The sequence below is a fragment of the Dendropsophus ebraccatus genome, chromosome 1 (assembly GCF_027789765.1).
Source record: "Dendropsophus ebraccatus isolate aDenEbr1 chromosome 1, aDenEbr1.pat, whole genome shotgun sequence".
NCBI lineage: Eukaryota > Metazoa > Chordata > Amphibia > Anura > Hylidae > Dendropsophus > Dendropsophus ebraccatus.
This window is the reverse complement of record NC_091454.1, coordinates 208,394,975-208,412,083: the sequence shown is the minus strand read 5'-3', so window position 1 is coordinate 208,412,083 and position 17,109 is coordinate 208,394,975. Positions and strand designations below refer to the sequence as shown.

At 48.8% G+C, this 17,109-nt stretch overlaps 32 non-coding genes across 32 annotated transcripts; 17 read left to right on the top strand and 15 right to left on the bottom strand.

The window, feature by feature from the left end:
• Positions 1–186: 186 nt before the first annotated feature.
• LOC138781064 (U4 spliceosomal RNA) lies at positions 187–327 on the top strand. Its single transcript, XR_011361385.1, has one exon. It is a non-coding gene; the product is annotated as a U4 spliceosomal RNA (small nuclear RNA).
• Positions 328–867: 540 nt separating this feature from the next.
• LOC138781801 (U5 spliceosomal RNA) lies at positions 868–981 on the bottom strand. Its single transcript, XR_011361524.1, has one exon. It is a non-coding gene; the product is annotated as a U5 spliceosomal RNA (small nuclear RNA).
• Positions 982–1,229: 248 nt separating this feature from the next.
• LOC138781321 (U4 spliceosomal RNA) lies at positions 1,230–1,370 on the top strand. Its single transcript, XR_011361466.1, has one exon. It is a non-coding gene; the product is annotated as a U4 spliceosomal RNA (small nuclear RNA).
• Positions 1,371–1,911: 541 nt separating this feature from the next.
• On the bottom strand, positions 1,912–2,025 carry LOC138781800 (U5 spliceosomal RNA). Its single transcript, XR_011361523.1, has one exon. It is a non-coding gene; the product is annotated as a U5 spliceosomal RNA (small nuclear RNA).
• A 248-nt stretch (positions 2,026–2,273) lies between these two features.
• On the top strand, positions 2,274–2,414 carry LOC138781156 (U4 spliceosomal RNA). Its single transcript, XR_011361447.1, has one exon. It is a non-coding gene; the product is annotated as a U4 spliceosomal RNA (small nuclear RNA).
• Positions 2,415–2,957: 543 nt separating this feature from the next.
• Positions 2,958–3,071, bottom strand: LOC138781798 (U5 spliceosomal RNA). Its single transcript, XR_011361521.1, has one exon. It is a non-coding gene; the product is annotated as a U5 spliceosomal RNA (small nuclear RNA).
• A 248-nt stretch (positions 3,072–3,319) lies between these two features.
• On the top strand, positions 3,320–3,460 carry LOC138781150 (U4 spliceosomal RNA). Its single transcript, XR_011361445.1, has one exon. It is a non-coding gene; the product is annotated as a U4 spliceosomal RNA (small nuclear RNA).
• Positions 3,461–4,002: 542 nt separating this feature from the next.
• Positions 4,003–4,116, bottom strand: LOC138781797 (U5 spliceosomal RNA). Its single transcript, XR_011361520.1, has one exon. It is a non-coding gene; the product is annotated as a U5 spliceosomal RNA (small nuclear RNA).
• A 248-nt stretch (positions 4,117–4,364) lies between these two features.
• Positions 4,365–4,505, top strand: LOC138781399 (U4 spliceosomal RNA). Its single transcript, XR_011361473.1, has one exon. It is a non-coding gene; the product is annotated as a U4 spliceosomal RNA (small nuclear RNA).
• A 540-nt stretch (positions 4,506–5,045) lies between these two features.
• Positions 5,046–5,159, bottom strand: LOC138781796 (U5 spliceosomal RNA). The gene has a single exon (XR_011361519.1). It is a non-coding gene; the product is annotated as a U5 spliceosomal RNA (small nuclear RNA).
• Positions 5,160–5,407: 248 nt separating this feature from the next.
• Positions 5,408–5,548, top strand: LOC138780830 (U4 spliceosomal RNA). Its single transcript, XR_011361355.1, has one exon. It is a non-coding gene; the product is annotated as a U4 spliceosomal RNA (small nuclear RNA).
• A 540-nt stretch (positions 5,549–6,088) lies between these two features.
• On the bottom strand, positions 6,089–6,202 carry LOC138781795 (U5 spliceosomal RNA). The gene has a single exon (XR_011361518.1). It is a non-coding gene; the product is annotated as a U5 spliceosomal RNA (small nuclear RNA).
• Positions 6,203–6,450: 248 nt separating this feature from the next.
• LOC138781122 (U4 spliceosomal RNA) lies at positions 6,451–6,591 on the top strand. The gene has a single exon (XR_011361438.1). It is a non-coding gene; the product is annotated as a U4 spliceosomal RNA (small nuclear RNA).
• A 541-nt stretch (positions 6,592–7,132) lies between these two features.
• LOC138781794 (U5 spliceosomal RNA) lies at positions 7,133–7,246 on the bottom strand. The gene has a single exon (XR_011361517.1). It is a non-coding gene; the product is annotated as a U5 spliceosomal RNA (small nuclear RNA).
• Positions 7,247–7,494: 248 nt separating this feature from the next.
• Positions 7,495–7,635, top strand: LOC138781244 (U4 spliceosomal RNA). The gene has a single exon (XR_011361455.1). It is a non-coding gene; the product is annotated as a U4 spliceosomal RNA (small nuclear RNA).
• Positions 7,636–8,176: 541 nt separating this feature from the next.
• LOC138781793 (U5 spliceosomal RNA) lies at positions 8,177–8,290 on the bottom strand. Its single transcript, XR_011361516.1, has one exon. It is a non-coding gene; the product is annotated as a U5 spliceosomal RNA (small nuclear RNA).
• A 248-nt stretch (positions 8,291–8,538) lies between these two features.
• Positions 8,539–8,679, top strand: LOC138781388 (U4 spliceosomal RNA). The gene has a single exon (XR_011361472.1). It is a non-coding gene; the product is annotated as a U4 spliceosomal RNA (small nuclear RNA).
• Positions 8,680–9,220: 541 nt separating this feature from the next.
• On the bottom strand, positions 9,221–9,334 carry LOC138781810 (U5 spliceosomal RNA). The gene has a single exon (XR_011361532.1). It is a non-coding gene; the product is annotated as a U5 spliceosomal RNA (small nuclear RNA).
• A 248-nt stretch (positions 9,335–9,582) lies between these two features.
• On the top strand, positions 9,583–9,723 carry LOC138781052 (U4 spliceosomal RNA). Its single transcript, XR_011361382.1, has one exon. It is a non-coding gene; the product is annotated as a U4 spliceosomal RNA (small nuclear RNA).
• Positions 9,724–10,263: 540 nt separating this feature from the next.
• Positions 10,264–10,377, bottom strand: LOC138781792 (U5 spliceosomal RNA). The gene has a single exon (XR_011361515.1). It is a non-coding gene; the product is annotated as a U5 spliceosomal RNA (small nuclear RNA).
• A 248-nt stretch (positions 10,378–10,625) lies between these two features.
• On the top strand, positions 10,626–10,766 carry LOC138781145 (U4 spliceosomal RNA). The gene has a single exon (XR_011361443.1). It is a non-coding gene; the product is annotated as a U4 spliceosomal RNA (small nuclear RNA).
• A 540-nt stretch (positions 10,767–11,306) lies between these two features.
• On the bottom strand, positions 11,307–11,420 carry LOC138781791 (U5 spliceosomal RNA). Its single transcript, XR_011361514.1, has one exon. It is a non-coding gene; the product is annotated as a U5 spliceosomal RNA (small nuclear RNA).
• Positions 11,421–11,668: 248 nt separating this feature from the next.
• LOC138781089 (U4 spliceosomal RNA) lies at positions 11,669–11,809 on the top strand. Its single transcript, XR_011361405.1, has one exon. It is a non-coding gene; the product is annotated as a U4 spliceosomal RNA (small nuclear RNA).
• Positions 11,810–12,349: 540 nt separating this feature from the next.
• Positions 12,350–12,463, bottom strand: LOC138781790 (U5 spliceosomal RNA). The gene has a single exon (XR_011361513.1). It is a non-coding gene; the product is annotated as a U5 spliceosomal RNA (small nuclear RNA).
• Positions 12,464–12,711: 248 nt separating this feature from the next.
• On the top strand, positions 12,712–12,852 carry LOC138781409 (U4 spliceosomal RNA). The gene has a single exon (XR_011361475.1). It is a non-coding gene; the product is annotated as a U4 spliceosomal RNA (small nuclear RNA).
• A 540-nt stretch (positions 12,853–13,392) lies between these two features.
• Positions 13,393–13,506, bottom strand: LOC138781789 (U5 spliceosomal RNA). Its single transcript, XR_011361512.1, has one exon. It is a non-coding gene; the product is annotated as a U5 spliceosomal RNA (small nuclear RNA).
• A 248-nt stretch (positions 13,507–13,754) lies between these two features.
• On the top strand, positions 13,755–13,895 carry LOC138781222 (U4 spliceosomal RNA). The gene has a single exon (XR_011361453.1). It is a non-coding gene; the product is annotated as a U4 spliceosomal RNA (small nuclear RNA).
• Positions 13,896–14,797: 902 nt separating this feature from the next.
• LOC138780852 (U4 spliceosomal RNA) lies at positions 14,798–14,938 on the top strand. Its single transcript, XR_011361357.1, has one exon. It is a non-coding gene; the product is annotated as a U4 spliceosomal RNA (small nuclear RNA).
• Positions 14,939–15,478: 540 nt separating this feature from the next.
• On the bottom strand, positions 15,479–15,592 carry LOC138781508 (U5 spliceosomal RNA). The gene has a single exon (XR_011361483.1). It is a non-coding gene; the product is annotated as a U5 spliceosomal RNA (small nuclear RNA).
• A 248-nt stretch (positions 15,593–15,840) lies between these two features.
• Positions 15,841–15,981, top strand: LOC138781041 (U4 spliceosomal RNA). Its single transcript, XR_011361381.1, has one exon. It is a non-coding gene; the product is annotated as a U4 spliceosomal RNA (small nuclear RNA).
• A 540-nt stretch (positions 15,982–16,521) lies between these two features.
• On the bottom strand, positions 16,522–16,635 carry LOC138781787 (U5 spliceosomal RNA). Its single transcript, XR_011361511.1, has one exon. It is a non-coding gene; the product is annotated as a U5 spliceosomal RNA (small nuclear RNA).
• Positions 16,636–16,883: 248 nt separating this feature from the next.
• Positions 16,884–17,024, top strand: LOC138781030 (U4 spliceosomal RNA). Its single transcript, XR_011361380.1, has one exon. It is a non-coding gene; the product is annotated as a U4 spliceosomal RNA (small nuclear RNA).
• Positions 17,025–17,109: the final 85 nt, after the last annotated feature.

Below are 17,109 nucleotides of genomic sequence, written 5' to 3'. Positions count from 1 at the left end.
GGCAGGCCAAAAAGGGGAAGGGCGTTGCCGTGAAGGAGAGAACAAAGGGGCCTGCAGCCCCGATTCCTCAGTGGGACAACTCCCAGAATGCCTTGCAGCAGGGGAAGGGAGGGCTCCTTTGAGTTTAGCCACGGCTTTAACGAGCTGTCCCTGGGAGCGGTGAACTTTGGCTGCCCAGCATCCTTTAGCTTTGCGCAGTGGCAGTATCATAGCCCATGAGGTTAAACCGAGGCGTGATTATTGCTAATTGAAAACTTTTCCCAATACCCCGCCATGATGACTTGAAATACAGTCAGCATCGGCAATTTTTGCTGGTCTCTCAGGAGACTTTATCTCAAGTATTAACAACAGAAAGAGAAAAAAGTTTGCCATGTATTCTCGGCGGGCAAAATAAAAAAGGGGAAAGGGAGAAAAAAGCATTCCATCAGCCAGTTGCCAATCCTTTCGTTTTTCAGTATTCCAGGACGCCTTGCAGCGGGGAAGGGTGGGCTCATTTGACACTTGGATGAGCTGTCCTTGGGAGAGGTGAGCTTTGGCTGCCCGGGATCCTTTAGTTTGGGTCTGTAGCAAGTCAGGGGGAAAATATAGGGCCTGAAACGTCCCCCAAAGAAAATGCTTGAGGCGAGTGCTTATCACCATCTGGGGCAGAAGAGTCCTTATTTAAGTGAACAATTGCTTACCACTTGCCAGTCTTCTTTGGCTCCAAGTCGGCATTGCTGCGGGGCCATGGTGGTCATCTTGCAGAGAATTCCCAGCCGCTCTGTCAAGTGGGTGGAGCTATGCAAATGTATCCCGCTCTTCCTCTGCGTCAAAAATTCCTCAACTCAAAGATCCACAGTGGAGGAGCCCTCAGAAGGAAAGACTTGAGATGTTGATGAAAATAATCCCTGCAGGTAGATCCCTGTTCAGGATTGATCCTCTCCACGGAAACCTGTAGTAAAAGGTGAAAGATTTACAGGTTCTGAAGAGAAACCAGAGCATCTTGAGTATTAACAACAACAGCAGAAGAAGAGGAAGCAGGGAGTAGCTTGCCATGTGTGCTTGGCAGGCCAAAAAGGGGAAGGGCGTTGCCGTGAAGGAGAGAACAAAGGGGCCTGCAGCCCCGATTCCTCAGTGGGACAACTCCCAGAATGCCTTGCAGCAGGGGAAGGGAGGGCTCCTTTGAGTTTAGCCACGGCTTTAACGAGCTGTCCCTGGGAGGGGTGAATTTTGGCTGCCCAGCATCCTTTAGCTTTGCGCAGTGGCAGTATCATAGCCCATGAGGTTAAACTGAGGCGTGATTATTGCTAATTGAAAACTTTTCCCAATACCCCGCTATGATGACTTGAAATACAGTCAGCATCGGCAATTTTTGCTGGTCTCTCAGGAGACTTTATCTCAAGTATTAACAACAGAAAGAGAAAAGAGTTTGCCATGTATTCTTGGAGGGCAAAATAAAAAAAGGGAAAGAGAGAAAAAAGCAATTCCATCAGGCAGTTGCCAATCCTGTCGTTTTTCAGTATTCCAGGACGCCTTGCAGCGGGGAAGGGTGGGCTCATTTGACACTTGGATGAGCTGTCCCTGGGAGAGATGAGCTTTGGCTGCCCGGGATCCTTTAATTTGGGTCTGTAGCAAGTCAGGGGGAAAATATAGGGCCTGAAGCGTCCCCCAAAGAAAATGCTTGAGGCGAGTGCTTATCGCCATCTGGGGCAGAAGAGTCCTTATTTAAGTGAACAATTGCTTACCACTTGCCAGTCTTCTTTGGCTCCAAGTCGGCATTGCTGCGGGGCTATGGTGGTCATCTTGCAGAGAATTCCCAGCCGCTCTGTCAAGTGGGTGGAGCTATGCAAATTTATCCCGCTCTTCCTCTGCATCAAAAATTCCTCAACTCAAAGATCCACAGTGGAGGAGCCCTCAGAAGGAAAGACTTGAGATGTTGATGAAAATAATCCCTGCAGGTAGATCCCTGTTCAGGATTGATCCTCTCCACGGAAACCTGTAGTAAAAGGTGAAAGATTTACAGGTTCTGAAGAGAAACCAGAGCATCTTAAGTATTAACAACAACAGCAGAAGAAGAGGAAGCAGGGAGTAGCTTGCCATGTGTGCTTGGCAGGCCAAAAAGGGGAAGGGCGTTGCCGTGAAGGAGAGAACAAAGGGGCCTGCAGCCCCGATTCCTCAGTGGGACAACTCCCAGAATGCCTTGCAGCAGGGGAAGGGAGGGCTCCTTTGAGTTTAGCCACGGCTTTAACGAGCTGTCCCTGGGAGGGGTGAATTTTGGCTGCCCAGCATCCTTTAGCTTTGCGCAGTGGCAGTATCATAGCCCATGAGGTTAAACTGAGGCGTGATTATTGCTAATTGAAAACTTTTCCCAATACCCCGCCATGATGACTTGAAATACAGTCAGCATCGGCAATTTTTGCTGGTCTCTCAGGAGACTTTATCTCAAGTATTAACAACAGAAAAAGAAAAGAGTTTGCCATGTATTCTCGGCGGTCAAAATAAAAAAAGGGGAAAGAGAGAAAAAAAGCATTCCTTCAGGCAGTTGTCAATCCTGTCGTCTTTCAGTATTCCAGGACGCCTTGCAGCGGGGAAGGGTGGGCTCATTTGACACTTGGATGAGCTGTCCCTGGGAGAGGTGAGCTTTGGCTGCCCGGGATCCTTTAGTTTGGGTCTGTAGCAAGTCAGGGGGAAAATATAGGGCCTGAAGCGTCCCTCCAAAAAAAATGCTTGAGGCGAGTGCTTATCGCCATCTGGGGCAGAAGAGTCCTTATTTAAGTGAACAATTGCTTACCACTTGCCAGTCTTCTTTGGCTCCAAGTCGGCATTGCTGCGGGGCCATGGTGGTCATCTTGCAGAGAATTCCCAGCCGCTCTGTCAAGTGGGTGGAGCTATGCAAATTTATCCCGCTCTTCCTCTGCGTCAAAAATTCCTCAACTCAAAGATCCACAGTGGAGGAGCCCTCAGAAGGAAAGACTTGAGATGTTGATGAAAATAATCCCTGCAGGTAGATCCCTGTTCAGGATTGATCCTCTCCACGGAAACCTGTAGTAAAAGGTGAAAGATTTACAGGTTCTGAAGAGAAACCAGAGCATCTTGAGTATTAACAACAACAGCAGAAGAAGAGGAAGCAGGGAGTAGCTTGCCATGTGTGCTTGGCAGGCCAAAAAGGGGAAGGGCGTTGCCGTGAAGGAGAGAACAAAGGGGCCTGCAGCCCCGATTCCTCAGTGGGACAACTCCCAGAATGCCTTGCAGCAGGGGAAGGGAGGGCTCCTTTGAGTTTAGCCACGGCTTTAACGAGCTGTCCCTGGGAGGGGTGAATTTTGGCTGCCCAGCATCCTTTAGCTTTGCGCAGTGGCAGTATCATAGCCCATGAGGTTAAACTGAGGCGTGATTATTGCTAATTGAAAACTTTTCCCAATACCCCGCCATGATGACTTGAAATACAGTCAGCATCGGCAATTTTTGCTGGTCTCTCAGGAGACTTTATCTCAAGTATTAACAACAGAAAAAGAAAAGAGTTTGCCATGTATTCTCGGCGGGCAAAATAAAAAGAGGGGAAAGAGAGAAAAAAGCATTCCTTCAGGCAGTTGTCAATCCTGTCGTTTTTCAGTATTCCAGGACGCCTTGCAGCGGGGAAGGGTGGGCTCATTTGACACTTGGATGAGCTGTCCCTGGGAGAGGTGAGCTTTGGCTGCCCGGGATCCTTTAGTTTGGGTCTGTAGCAAGTCAGGGGGAAAATATAGGGCCTGAAGCGTCCCCCCAAAAAAAATGCTTGAGGCGAGTGCTTATCGCCATCTGGGGCAGAAGAGTCCTTATTTAAGTGAACAATTGCTTACCACTTGCCAGTCTTCTTTGGCTCCAAGTCGGCATTGCTGCGGGGCCATGGTGGTCATCTTGCAGAGAATTCCCAGCCGCTCTGTCAAGTGGGTGGAGCTATGCAAATTTATCCCGCTCTTCCTCTGCGTCAAAAATTCCTCAACTCAAAGATCCACAGTGGAGGAGCCCTCAGAAGGAAAGACTTGAGATGTTGATGAAAATAATCCCTGCAGGTAGATCCCTGTTCAGGATTGATCCTCTCCACGGAAACCTGTAGTAAAAGGTGAAAGATTTACAGGTTCTGAAGAGAAACCAGAGCATCTTGAGTATTAACAACAACAGCAGAAGAAGAGGAAGCAGGGAGTAGCTTGCCATGTGTGCTTGGCAGGCCAAAAAGGGGAAGGGCGTTGCCGTGAAGGAGAGAACAAAGGGGCCTGCAGCCCCGATTCCTCAGTGGGACAACTCCCAGAATGCCTTGCAGCAGGGGAAGGGAGGGCTCCTTTGAGTTTAGCCACGGCTTTAACGAGCTGTCCCTGGGAGGGGTGAATTTTGGCTGCCCAGCATCCTTTACCTTTGCGCAGTGGCAGTATCATAGCCCATGAGGTTAAACCGAGGCGTGATTATTGCTAGTTGAAAACTTTTCCCAATACCCCACCATGATGACTTGAAATACAATCAGCGTCGGCAATTTTTGCTGGTCTCTCAGGAGACTTTATCTCAAGTATTAACAACAGAAAGAGAAAAAAGTTTGCCATGTATTCTCGGCGGGCAAAATAAAAAAGGGGAAAGGGAGAAAAACGCATTCCATCAGGCAGTTGCTAATCCTATCGTTTTTCAGTATTCCAGGACGCCTTGCAGCGGGGAAGGGTGGGCTCATTTGACACTTGGATGAGCTGTCCCTGGGAGAGGTGAGCTTTGGCTGCCCGGGATCCTTTAGTTTGGGTCTGTAGCAAGTCAGGGGGAAAATATAGGGCCTGAAGCGTCCCCCAAAGAAAATGCTTGAGGCGAGTGCTTATCGCCATCTGGGGCAGAAGAGTCCTTATTTAAGTGAACAATTGCTTACCACTTGCCAGTCTTCTTTGGCTCCAAGTCGGCATTGCTGCGGGGCCATGGTGGTCATCTTGCAGAGAATTCCCAGCCGCTCTGTCAAGTGGGTGGAGCTATGCAAATTTATCCCGCTCTTCCTCTGCGTCAAAAATTCCTCAACTCAAAGATCCACAGTGGAGGAGCCCTCAGAAGGAAAGACTTGAGATGTTGATGAAAATAATCCCTGCAGGTAGATCCCTGTTCAGGATTGATCCTCTCCACGGAAACCTGTAGTAAAAGGTGAAAGATTTACAGGTTCTGAAGAGAAACCAGAGCATCTTGAGTATTAACAACAACAGCAGAAGAAGAGGAAGCAGGGAGTAGCTTGCCATGTGTGCTTGGCAGGCCAAAAAGGGGAAGGGCGTTGCCGTGAAGGAGAGAACAAAGGGGCCTGCAGCCCCGATTCCTCAGTGGGACAACTCCCAGAATGCCTTGCAGCAGGGGAAGGGAGGGCTCCTTTGAGTTTAGCCACGGCTTTAACGAGCTGTCCCTGGGAGCGGTGAACTTTGGCTGCCCAGCATCCTTTAGCTTTGCGCAGTGGCAGTATCATAGCCCATGAGGTTAAACCGAGGCGTGATTATTGCTAATTGAAAACTTTTCCCAATACCCCGCCATGATGACTTGAAATACAGTCAGCATTGGCAATTTTTGCTGGTCTCTCAGGAGACTTTATCTCAAGTATTAACAACAGAAAGAGAAAAAAGTTTGCCATGTATTCTCGGCGGGCAAAATAAAAAAAGGGAAAGGGAGAAAAAAGCATTCCATCAGCCAGTTGCCAATCCTGTCGTTTTTCAGTATTCCAGGACGCCTTGCAGCGGGGAAGGGTGGGCTCATTTGACACTTGGATGAGCTGTCCTTGGGAGAGGTGAGCTTTGGCTGCCCGGGATCCTTTAGTTTGGGTCTGTAGCAAGTCAGGGGGAAAATATAGGGCCTGAAACGTCCCCCAAAGAAAATGCTTGAGGCGAGTGCTTATCACCATCTGGGGCAGAAGAGTCCTTATTTAAGTGAACAATTGCTTACCACTTGCCAGTCTTCTTTGGCTCCAAGTCGGCATTGCTGCGGGGCCATGGTGGTCATCTTGCAGAGAATTCCCAGCCGCTCTGTCAAGTGGGTGGAGCTATGCAAATTTATCCCGCTCTTCCTCTGCGTCAAAAATTCCTCAACTCAAAGATCCACAGTGGAGGAGCCCTCAGAAGGAAAGACTTGAGATGTTGATGAAAATAATCCCTGCAGGTAGATCCCTGTTCAGGATTGATCCTCTCCACGGAAACCTGTAGTAAAAGGTGAAAGATTTACAGGTTCTGAAGAGAAACCAGAGCATCTTGAGTATTAACAACAACAGCAGAAGAAGAGGAAGCAGGGAGTAGCTTGCCATGTGTGCTTGGCAGGCCAAAAAGGGGAAGGGCGTTGCCGTGAAGGAGAGAACAAAGGGGCCTGCAGCCCCGATTCCTCAGTGGGACAACTCCCAGAATGCCTTGCAGCAGGGGAAGGGAGGGCTCCTTTGAGTTTAGCCACGGCTTTAACGAGCTGTCCCTGGGAGGGGTGAATTTTGGCTGCCCAGCATCCTTTAGCTTTGCGCAGTGGCAGTATCATAGCCCATGAGGTTAAACCGAGGCGTGATTATTGCTACTTGAAAACTTTTCCCAATACCCCGCCATGATGACTTGAAATACAGTCAGCATCGGCAATTTTTGCTGGTCTCTCAGGAGACTTTATCTCAAGTATTAACAACAGAAAGAGAAAAAAGTTTGCCATGTATTCTCGGCGGGCAAAATAAAAAAGGGGAAAGAGAGAAAAAAGCATTCCTTCAGGCAGTTGTCAATCCTGTCGTTTTTCAGTATTCCAGGACGCCTTGCAGCGGGGAAGGGTGGGCTCATTTGACACTTGGATGAGCTGTCCCTGGGAGAGGTGAGCTTTGGCTGCCCGGGATCCTTTAGTTTGGGTCTGTAGCAAGTCAGGGGGAAAATATAGGGCCTGAAGCGTCCCCCCAAAAAAATTGCTTGAGGCGAGTGCTTATCGCCATCTGGGGCAGAAGAGTCCTTATTTAAGTGAACAATTGCTTACCACTTGCCAGTCTTCTTTGGCTCCAAGTCGGCATTGCTGCGGGGCCATGGTGGTCATCTTGCAGAGAATTCCGAGCCGCTCTGTCAAGTGGGTGGAGCTATGCAAATTTATCCGGCTCTTCTTCTGCGTCAAAAATTCCTCAACTCAAAGATCCACAGTGGAGGAGCCCTCAGAAGGAAAGACTTGAGATGTTGATGAAAATAATCCCTGCAGGTAGATCCCTGTTCAGGATTGATCCTCTCCACGGAAACCTGTAGTAAAAGGTGAAAGATTTACAGGTTCTGAAGAGAAACCAGAGCATCTTGAGTATTAACAACAACAGCAGAAGAAGAGGAAGCAGGGAGTAGCTTGCCATGTGTGCTTGGCAGGCCAAAAAGGGGAAGGGCGTTGCCGTGAAGGAGAGAACAAAGGGGCCTGCAGCCCCGATTCCTCAGTGGGACAACTCCCAGAATGCCTTGCAGCAGGGGAAGGGAGGGCTCCTTTGAGTTTAGCCACGGCTTTAACGAGCTGTCCCTGGGAGGGGTGAATTTTGGCTGCCCAGCATCCTTTAGCTTTGCGCAGTGGCAGTATCATAGCCCATGAGGTTAAACCGAGGCGTGATTATTGCTAATTGAAAACTTATCCCAATACCTCGCCATGATGACTTGAAATACAGTCTGCATCGGCAATTTTTGCTGGTCTCTCAGGAGACTTTATCTCAAGTATTAACAACAGAAAGAGAAAAAAGTTTGCCATGTATTCTCAGCGGGCAAAATAAAAAAGGGGAAAGAGAGAAAAAAGCATTCCTTCAGGCAGTTGTCAATCCTGTCGTTTTTCAGTATTCCAGGACGCCTTGCAGCGGGGAAGGGTGGGCTCATTTGACACTTGGATGAGCTGTCCCTGGGAGAGGTGAGCTTTGGCTGCCCGGGATCCTTTAGTTTGGGTCTGTAGCAAGTCAGGGGGAAAATATAGGGCCTGAAGCGTCCCCCCAAAAAAAATGCTTGAGGCGAGTGCTTATCGCCATCTGGGGCAGAAGAGTCCTTATTTAAGTGAACAATTGCTTACCACTTGCCAGTCTTCTTTGGCTCCAAGTCGGCATTGCTGCGGGGCCATGGTGGTCATCTTGCAGAGAATTCCCAGCCGCTCTGTCAAGTGGGTGGAGCTATGCAAATTTATCCCGCTCTTCCTCTGCGTCAAAAATTCCTCAACTCAAAGATCCACAGTGGAGGAGCCCTCAGAAGGAAAGACTTGAGATGTTGATGAAAATAATCCCTGCAGGTAGATCCCTGTTCAGGATTGATCCTCTCCACGGAAACCTGTAGTAAAAGGTGAAAGATTTACAGGTTCTGAAGAGAAACCAGAGCATCTTGAGTATTAACAACAACAGCAGAAGAAGAGGAAGCAGGGAGTAGCTTGCCATGTGTGCTTGGCAGGCCAAAAAGGGGAAGGGCGTTGCCGTGAAGGAGAGAACAAAGGGGCCTGCAGCCCCGATTCCTCAGTGGGACAACTCCCAGAATGCCTTGCAGCAGGGGAAGGGAGGGCTCCTTTGAGTTTAGCCACGGCTTTAACGAGCTGTCCCTGGGAGGGGTGAATTTTGGCTGCCCAGCATCTTTTAGCTTTGCGCAGTGGCAGTATCATAGCCCATGAGGTTAAACTGAGGCGTGATTATTGCTAATTGAAAACTTTTCCCAATACCCCGCCATGATGACTTGATATACAGTCAGCATCAGCAATTTTTGCTGATCTCTCAGGAGACTTTATCTCAAGTATTAACAACAGAAAGAGAAAAAAGTTTGCCATGTATTCTCAGCGGGCAAAATAAAAAAAGGGGAAAGAGAGAAAAAAGCATTCCTTCAGGCAGTTGTCAATCCTGTCGTTTTTCAGTATTCCAGGACGCCTTGCAGCGGGGAAGGGTGGGCTCATTTGACACTTGGATGAGCTGTCCCTGGGAGAGGTGAGCTTTGGCTGCCCGGGATTCTTTAGTTTGGGTCTGTAGCAAGTCAGGGGGAAAATATAGGGCCTGAAGCGTCCCCCAAAGAAAATGCTTGAGGCGAGTGCTTATCGCCATCTGGGGCAGAACAGTCCTTATTTAAGTGAACAATTGCTTACCACTTGCCAGTCTTCTTTGGCTCCAAGTCGGCATTGCTGCGGGGCCATGGTGGTCATCTTGCAGAGAATTCCCAGCCGCTCTGTCAAGTGGGTGGAGCTATGCAAATTTATCCGGCTCTTCCTCTGCGTCAAAAATTCCTCAACTCAAAGATCCACAGTGGAGGAGCCCTCAGAAGGAAAGACTTGAGATGTTGATGAAAATAATCCCTGCAGGTAGATCCCTGTTCAGGATTGATCCTCTCCATGGAAACCTGTAGTAAAAGGTGAAAGATTTACAGGTTCTGAAGAGAAACCAGAGCATCTTGAGTATTAACAACAACAGCAGAAGAAGAGGAAGCAGGGAGTAGCTTGCCATGTGTGCTTGGCAGGCCAAAAAGGGGAAGGGCGTTGCCGTGAAGGAGAGAACAAAGGGGCCTGCAGCCCCGATTCCTCAGTGGGACAACTCCCAGAATGCCTTGCAGCAGGGGAAGGGAGGGCTCCTTTGAGTTTAGCCACGGCTTTAACGAGCTGTCCCTGGGAGGGGTGAATTTTGGCTGCCCAGCATCCTTTAGCTTTGCGCAGTGGCAGTATCATAGCCCATGAGGTTAAACCGAGGCGTGATTATTGCTAATTGAAAACTTTTCCCAATACCCCGCCATGATGACTTGAAATACAGTCAGCATCGGCAATTTTTGCTGGTCTCTCAGGAGACTTTATCTCAAGTATTAACAACAGAAAGAGAAAAAAGTTTGCCATGTATTCTCGGCGGGCAAAATAAAAAAGGGGAAAGGGAGAAAAAAGCATTCCATCAGGCAGTTGCCAATCCTATCGTTTTTCAGTATTCCAGGACGCCTTGCAGCGGGGAAGGGTGGGCTTATTTGACACTTGGATGAGCTGTCCCTGGGAGAGGTGAGCTTTGGCTGCCCGGGATCCTTTAATTTGGGTCTGTAGCAAGTCAGGGGGAAAATATAGGGCCTGAAGCGTCCCCCAAAGAAAATGCTTGAGGCGAGTGCTTATCGCCATCTGGGGCAGAAGAGTCCTTATTTAAGTGAACAATTGCTTACCACTTGCCAGTCTTCTTTGGCTCCAAGTCGGCATTGCTGCGGGGCCATGGTGGTCATCTTGCAGAGAATTCCCAGCCGCTCTGTCAAGTGGGTGGAGCTATGCAAATTTATCCCGCTCTTCCTCTGCGTCAAAAATTCCTCAACTCAAAGATCCACAGTGGAGGAGCCCTCAGAAGGAAAGACTTGAGATGTTGATGAAAATAATCCCTGCAGGTAGATCCCTGTTCAGGATTGATCCTCTCCACGGAAACCTGTAGTAAAAGGTGAAAGATTTACAGGTTCTGAAGAGAAACCAGAGCATCTTGAGTATTAACAACAACAGCAGAAGAAGAGGAAGCAGGGAGTAGCTTGCCATGTGTGCTTGGCAGGCCAAAAAGGGGAAGGGCGTTGCCGTGAAGGAGAGAACAAAGGGGCCTGCAGCCCCGATTCCTCAGTGGGACAACTCCCAGAATGCCTTGCAGCAGGGGAAGGGAGGGCTCCTTTGAGTTTAGCCACGGCTTTAACGAGCTGTCCCTGGGAGGGGTGAATTTTGGCTGCCCAGCATCCTTTAGCTTTGCGCAGTGGCAGTATCATAGCCCATGAGGTTAAACTGAGGCGTGATTATTGCTAATTGAAAACTTTTCCCAATACCCCGCCATGATGACTTGAAATACAGTCAGCATCGGCAATTTTTGCTGGTCTCTCAGGAGACTTTATCTCAAGTATTAACAACAGAAAGAGAAAAAAGTTTGCCATGTATTCTCGGCGGGCAAAATAAAAAAGGGGTAGGGAGAAAAAAGCATTCCATCAGGCAGTTGCCAATCCTGTCGTTTTTCAGTATTCCAGGACGCCTTGCAGCGGGGAAGGGTGGGCTCATTTGACACTTGGATGAGCTGTCCCTGGGAGAGGTGAGCTTTGGCTGCCCGGGATCCTTTAGCTTGGGTCTGTAGCAAGTCAGGGGGAAAATATAGGGCCTGAAGCGTCCCCCAAAAAAAAATGCTTGAGGCGAGTGCTTATTGCCATCTGGGGCAGAAGAGTCCTTATTTAAGTGAACAATTGCTTATCACTTGCCAGTCTTCTTTGGCTCCAAGTCGGCATTGCTGCGGGGCCATGGTGGTCATCTTGCAGAGAATTCCCAGCCGCTCTGTCAAGTGGGTGGAGCTATGCAAATTTATCCCGCTCTTCCTCTGCGTCAAAAATTCCTCAACTCAAAGATCCACAGTGGAGGAGCCCTCAGAAGGAAAGACTTGAGATGTTGATGAAAATAATCCCTGCAGGTAGATCCCTGTTCAGGATTGATCCTCTCCACGGAAACCTGTAGTAAAAGGTGAAAGATTTACAGGTTCTGAAGAGAAACCAGAGCATCTTGAGTATTAACAACAACAGCAGAAGAAGAGGAAGCAGGGAGTAGCTTGCCATGTGTGCTTGGCAGGCCAAAAAGGGGAAGGGCGTTGCCGTGAAGGAGAGAACAAAGGGGCCTGCAGCCCCGATTCCTCAGTGGGACAACTCCCAGAATGCCTTGCAGCAGGGGAAGGGAGGGCTCCTTTGAGTTTAGCCACGGCTTTAACGAGCTGTCCCTGGGAGGGGTGAATTTTGGCTGCCCAGCATCCTTTAGCTTTGCGCAGTGGCAGTATCATTGCCCATGAGGTTAAACCGAGGCGTGATTATTGCTAATTGAAAACTTTTCCCAATACACCGCCATGATGACTTGAAATACAGTCAGCATCGGCAATTTTTGCTGGTCTCTCAGGAGACTTTATCTCAAGTATTAACAACAGAAAGAGGAATGAGTTTGCCATGTATTCTCGGCGGGCAAAATAAAAAAGGGGAAAGAGAGAAAAAAGCATTCCTGCAGGCAGTTGCATATCCTGTTGTTTTTTAGTATTCCAGGACACCTTGCAGCGGGGAAGGGTGGGCTCATTTGACACTTGGATGATCTGTCCCTGGGAGAGGTGATCTTTGGCTGCCCGGGATCCTTTAGTTTGGGTCTGTAGCAAGTCAGGGGGAAAATATAGGGCCTGAAGCATCCCCCAAAGAAAATGCTTGAGGCGAGTGCTTATCGCCATCTGGGGCAGAAGAGTCCTTATTTAAGTGAACAATTGCTTACCACTTGCCAGTCTTCTTTGGCTCCAAGTCGGCATTGCTGCGGGGCCATGGTGGTCATCTTGCAGAGAATTCCCAGCCGCTCTGTCAAGTGGGTGGAGCTATGCAAATTTATCCCGCTCTTTCTCTGCGTCAAAAATTCCTCAACTCAAAGATCCACAGTGGAGGAGCCCTCAGAAGGAAAGACTTGAGATGTTGATGAAAATAATCCCTGCAGGTAGATCCCTGTTCAGGATTGATCCTCTCCACGGAAACCTGTAGTAAAAGGTGAAAGATTTACAGGTTCTGAAGAGAAACCAGAGCATCTTGAGTATTAACAACAACAGCAGAAGAAGAAGAAGCAGGGAGTAGCTTGCCATGTGTGCTTGGCAGGCCAAAAAGGGGAAGGGCGTTGCCGTGAAGGAGAGAACAAAGGGGCCTGCAGCCCCGATTCCTCAGTGGGACAACTCCCAGAATGCCTTGCAGCAGGGGAAGGGAGGGCTCCTTTGAGTTTAGCCACGGCTTTAACGAGCTGTCCCTGGGAGGGGTGAATTTTGGCTGCCCAGCATCTTTTAGCTTTGCCCAGTGGCAGTATCATAGCCCATGAGGTTAAACCGAGGCGTGGTTGTTGCTAATTGAAAACTTTTCCCAATACCCCGCCATGATGACTTAAAATACAGTCAGTATTGGCAATTTTTGCTGGTCTCTCAGGAGACTTTAACTCAAGTATTAACAACAGAAAGAGGAATGAGTTTGCCATGTATTCTCGGCGGGCAAAATAAAAAAGGGGAAAGAGAGAAAAAAGCATTCCTGCAGGCAGTTGTCAATCCCATCGTTTTTCAGTTTTTAAGGACGCCTTGCAGCGGGGAAGGGTGGGCTCATTTGACACTTGGATGAGCTGTCCCTGGGAGAGGTGAGCTTTGGCTGCCCGGAATCCTTTAGTTTGGGTCTGTAGCAAGTCAGGGGGAAAATATAGGGCCTGAAGCGTCCCCCAAAGAAAATGCTTGAGGCGAGTGCTTACCGCCATCTGGGGCAGAAGAGTCCTTATTTAAGTGAACAATTGCTTACCACTTGCCAGTCTTCTTTGGCTCCAAGTCGGCATTGCTGCGGGGCCATGGTGGTCATCTTGCAGAGAATTCCCAGCCGCTCTGTCAAGTGGGTGGAGCTATGCAAATTTATCCCGCTCTTCCTCTGCGTCAAAAATTCCTCAACTCAAAGATCCACAGTGGAGGAGCCCTCAGAAGGAAAGACTTGAGATGTTGATGAAAATAATCCCTGCAGGTAGATCCCTGTTCAGGATTGATCCTCTCCACGGAAACCTGTAGTAAAAGGTGAAAGATTTACAGGTTCTGAAGAGAAACCAGAGCATCTTGAGTATTAACAACAACAACAGAAGAAGAAGAAGCAGGGAGTAGCTTGCCATGTGTGCTTGGCAGGCCAAAAAGGGGAAGGGCGTTGCCGTGAAGGAGAGAACAAAGGGGCCTGCAGCCCCGATTCCTCAGTGGGACAACTCCCAGAATGCCTTGCAGCAGGGGAAGGGAGGGCTCCTTTGAGTTTAGCCACGGCTTTAACGAGCTGTCCCTGGGAGGGGTGAATTTTGGATGCCCAGCATCCTTTAGCTTTGCGCAGTGGCAGTATCACATCCCATGAGGTTAAACCGAGGCGTGATTATTGCTAATTGAAAACTTTTTCCAATACCCCGCCATGATGACTTGAAATACAGTCAGCATAGGCAATTTTTGCTGGTCTCTCAGGAGACTTTATCTCAAGTATTAACAACAGAAAGAGAAAAGAGTTTGCCATGTATTCTCGGCGGGCAAAATAAAAAAGGGGAAAGAGAGAAAAAAGCATTCCTTCAGGCAGTTGCCTATCCTGTCGTTTTTCAGTATTCCAGGACGCCTTGCAGCGGGGAAGGGTGGGCTCATTTGACACTTGGATGAGCTGTCCCTGGGAGAGGTGATCTTTGGCTGCCCGGGATCCTTTAGTTTGGGTCTGTAGCAAGTCAGGGGGAAAATATAGGGCCTGAAGCGTCCCCCAAAGAAAATGCTTGAGGCGAGTGCTTATCACCATCTGGGGCAGAAGAGTCCTTATTTAAGTGAACAATTGCTTAACACTTGCCAGTCTTCTTTGGCTCCAAGTCGGCATTGCTGCGGGGCCATGGTGGTCATCTTGCAGAGAATTCCCAGCCGCTCTGTCAAGTGGGTGGAGCTATGCAAATTTATCCCGCTCTTCCTCTGCGTCAAAAATTCCTCAACTCAAAGATCCACAGTGGAGGAGCCCTCAGAAGGAAAGACTTGAGATGTTGATGAAAATAATCCCTGCAGGTAGATCCCTGTTTAGGATTGATCCTCTCCACAAAAACCTGTAGTAAAAGGTGAAAGATTTACAAGTTCTGAAGAGAAACCAGAGCATCTTGAGTATTAACAACAACAGAAGAAGAAGAGGAAGCAGGGAGTAGCTTGCCATGTGTGCTTGGCAGGCCAAAAAGGGGAAGGGCGTTGCCGTGAAGGAGAGAACAAAGGGGCCTGCAGCCCCGATTCCTCAGTGGGACAACTCCCAGAATGCCTTGCAGCAGGGGAAGGGAGGGCTCCTTTGAGTTTAGCCACGGCTTTAACGAGCTGTCCCTGGGAGGGGTGAATTTTGGCTGCCCAGCATCCTTTAGCTTTGCGCAGTGGCAGTATCATAGCCAATGAGGTTAAACCGAGGTGTGATTATTGCTAATTGAAAACTTTTCCCAATACCCCGCCATGATGACTTGAAATACAGTCAGCATCGGCAATTTTTGCTGGTCTCTCAGGAGACTTTATCTCAAGTATTAACAACAGAAAGAGAAAAAAGTTTGCCATGTATTCTCGGCGGGCAAAATAAAAAAGGGGAAAGGGAGAAAAAAGCATTCCATCAGCCAGTTGCCAATCCTGTCGTTTTTCAGTATTCCAGGACGCCTTGCAGCGAGGAAGGGTGGGCTCATTTGACACTTGGATGAGCTGTCCCTGGGAGAGGTGAGCTTTGGCTGCCCGGGATCCTTTAGTTTGGGTCTGTAGCAAGTCAGGGGGAAAATATAGGGCCTGAAACGTCCCCCAAAGAAAATGCTTGAGGCGAGTGCTTATCACCATCTGGGGCAGAAGAGTCCTTATTTAAGTGAACAATTGCTTACCACTTGCCAGTCTTCTTTGGCTCCAAGTCGGCATTGCTGCGGGGCCATGGTGGTCATCTTGCAGAGAATTCCCAGCCGCTCTGTCAAGTGGGTGGAGCTATGCAAATTTATCCCGCTCTTCCTCTGCGTCAAAAATTCCTCAACTCAAAGATCCACAGTGGAGGAGCCCTCAGAAGGAAAGACTTGAGATGTTGATGAAAATAATCCCTGCAGGTAGATCCCTGTTCAGGATTGATCCTCTCCACGGAAACCTGTAGTAAAAGGTGAAAGATTTACAAGTTCTGAAGAGAAACCAGAGCATCTTGAGTATTAACAACAACAGAAGAAGAAGAGGAAGCAGGGAGTAGCTTGCCATGTGTGCTTGGCAGGCCAAAAAGGGGAAGGGCGTTGCCGTGAAGGAGAGAACAAAGGGGCCTGCAGCCCCGATTCCTCAGTGGGACAACTCCCAGAATGCCTTGCAGCAGGGGAAGGGAGGGCTCCTTTGAGTTTAGCCACGGCTTTAACGAGCTGTCCCTGGGAGGGGTGAATTTTGGCTGCCCAGCATCCTTTAGCTTTGCGCAGTGGCAGTATCATAGCCCATGAGGTTAAACCGAGGCGTGATTATTGCTAATTGAAAACTTTTCCCAATACCCCGCCATGATGACTTGAAATACAGTCAGCATCGGCAATTTTTGCTGGTCTCTCAGGAGACTTTAACTCAAGTATTAACAACAGAAAGAGAATAAAGTTTGCCATGTATTCTCGGCGGGCAAAATAAAAAAGGGGAAAGGGAGAAAAAAGCATTCCATCAGCCAGTTGCCAATCCTGTCGTTTTTCAGTATTCCAGGACGCCTTGCAGCGGGGAAGGGTGGGCTCATTTGACACTTGGATGAGCTGTCCCTGGGAGAGGTGAGCTTTGGCTGCCCGGGATCCTTTAGTTTGGGTCTGTAGCAAGTCAGGGGGAAAATATAGGGCCTGAAACGTCCCCCAAAGAAAATGCTTGAGGCGAGTGCTTATCACCATCTGGGGCAGAAGAGTCCTTATTTAAGTGAACAATTGCTTACCACTTGCCAGTCTTCTTTGGCTCCAAGTCGGCATTGCTGCGGGGCCATGGTGGTCATCTTGCAGAGAATTCCCAGCCGCTCTGTCAAGTGGGTGGAGCTATGCAAATTTATCCCGCTCTTCCTCTGCGTCAAAAATTCCTCAACTCAAAGATCCACAGTGGAGGAGCCCTCAGAAGGAAAGACTTGAGATGTTGATGAAAATAATCCCTGCAGGTAGATCCCTGTTCAGGATTGATCCTCTCCACGGAAACCTGTAGTAAAAGGTGAAAGATTTACAGGTTCTGAAGAGAAACCAGAGCATCTTGAGTATTAACAACAACAGAAGAAGAAGAGGAAGCAGGGAGTAGCTTGCCATGTGTGCTTGGCAGGCCAAAAAGGGGAAGGGCGTTGCCGTGAAGGAGAGAACAAAGGGGCCTGCAGCCCCGATTCCTCAGTGGGACAACTCCCAGAATGCCTTGCAGCAGGGGAAGGGAGGGCTCCTTTGAGTTTAGCCACGGCTTTAACGAGCTGTCCCTGGGAGGGGTGAATTTTGGCTGCCCAGCATCCTTTAGCTTTGCGCAGTGGCAGTATCATAGCCCATGAGGTTAAACCGAGGCGTGATTATTGCTAATTGAAAACTTTTCCCAATACCCCGCCATGATGACTTGAAATACAGTCAGCATCGGCAATTTTTGCTGGTCTCTCAGGAGACTTTATCTCAAGTATTAACAACAGAAAGAGAAAAAAGTTTGGCATGTATTCTCGGCGGGCAAAATAAAAAAGGGGAAAGGGAGAA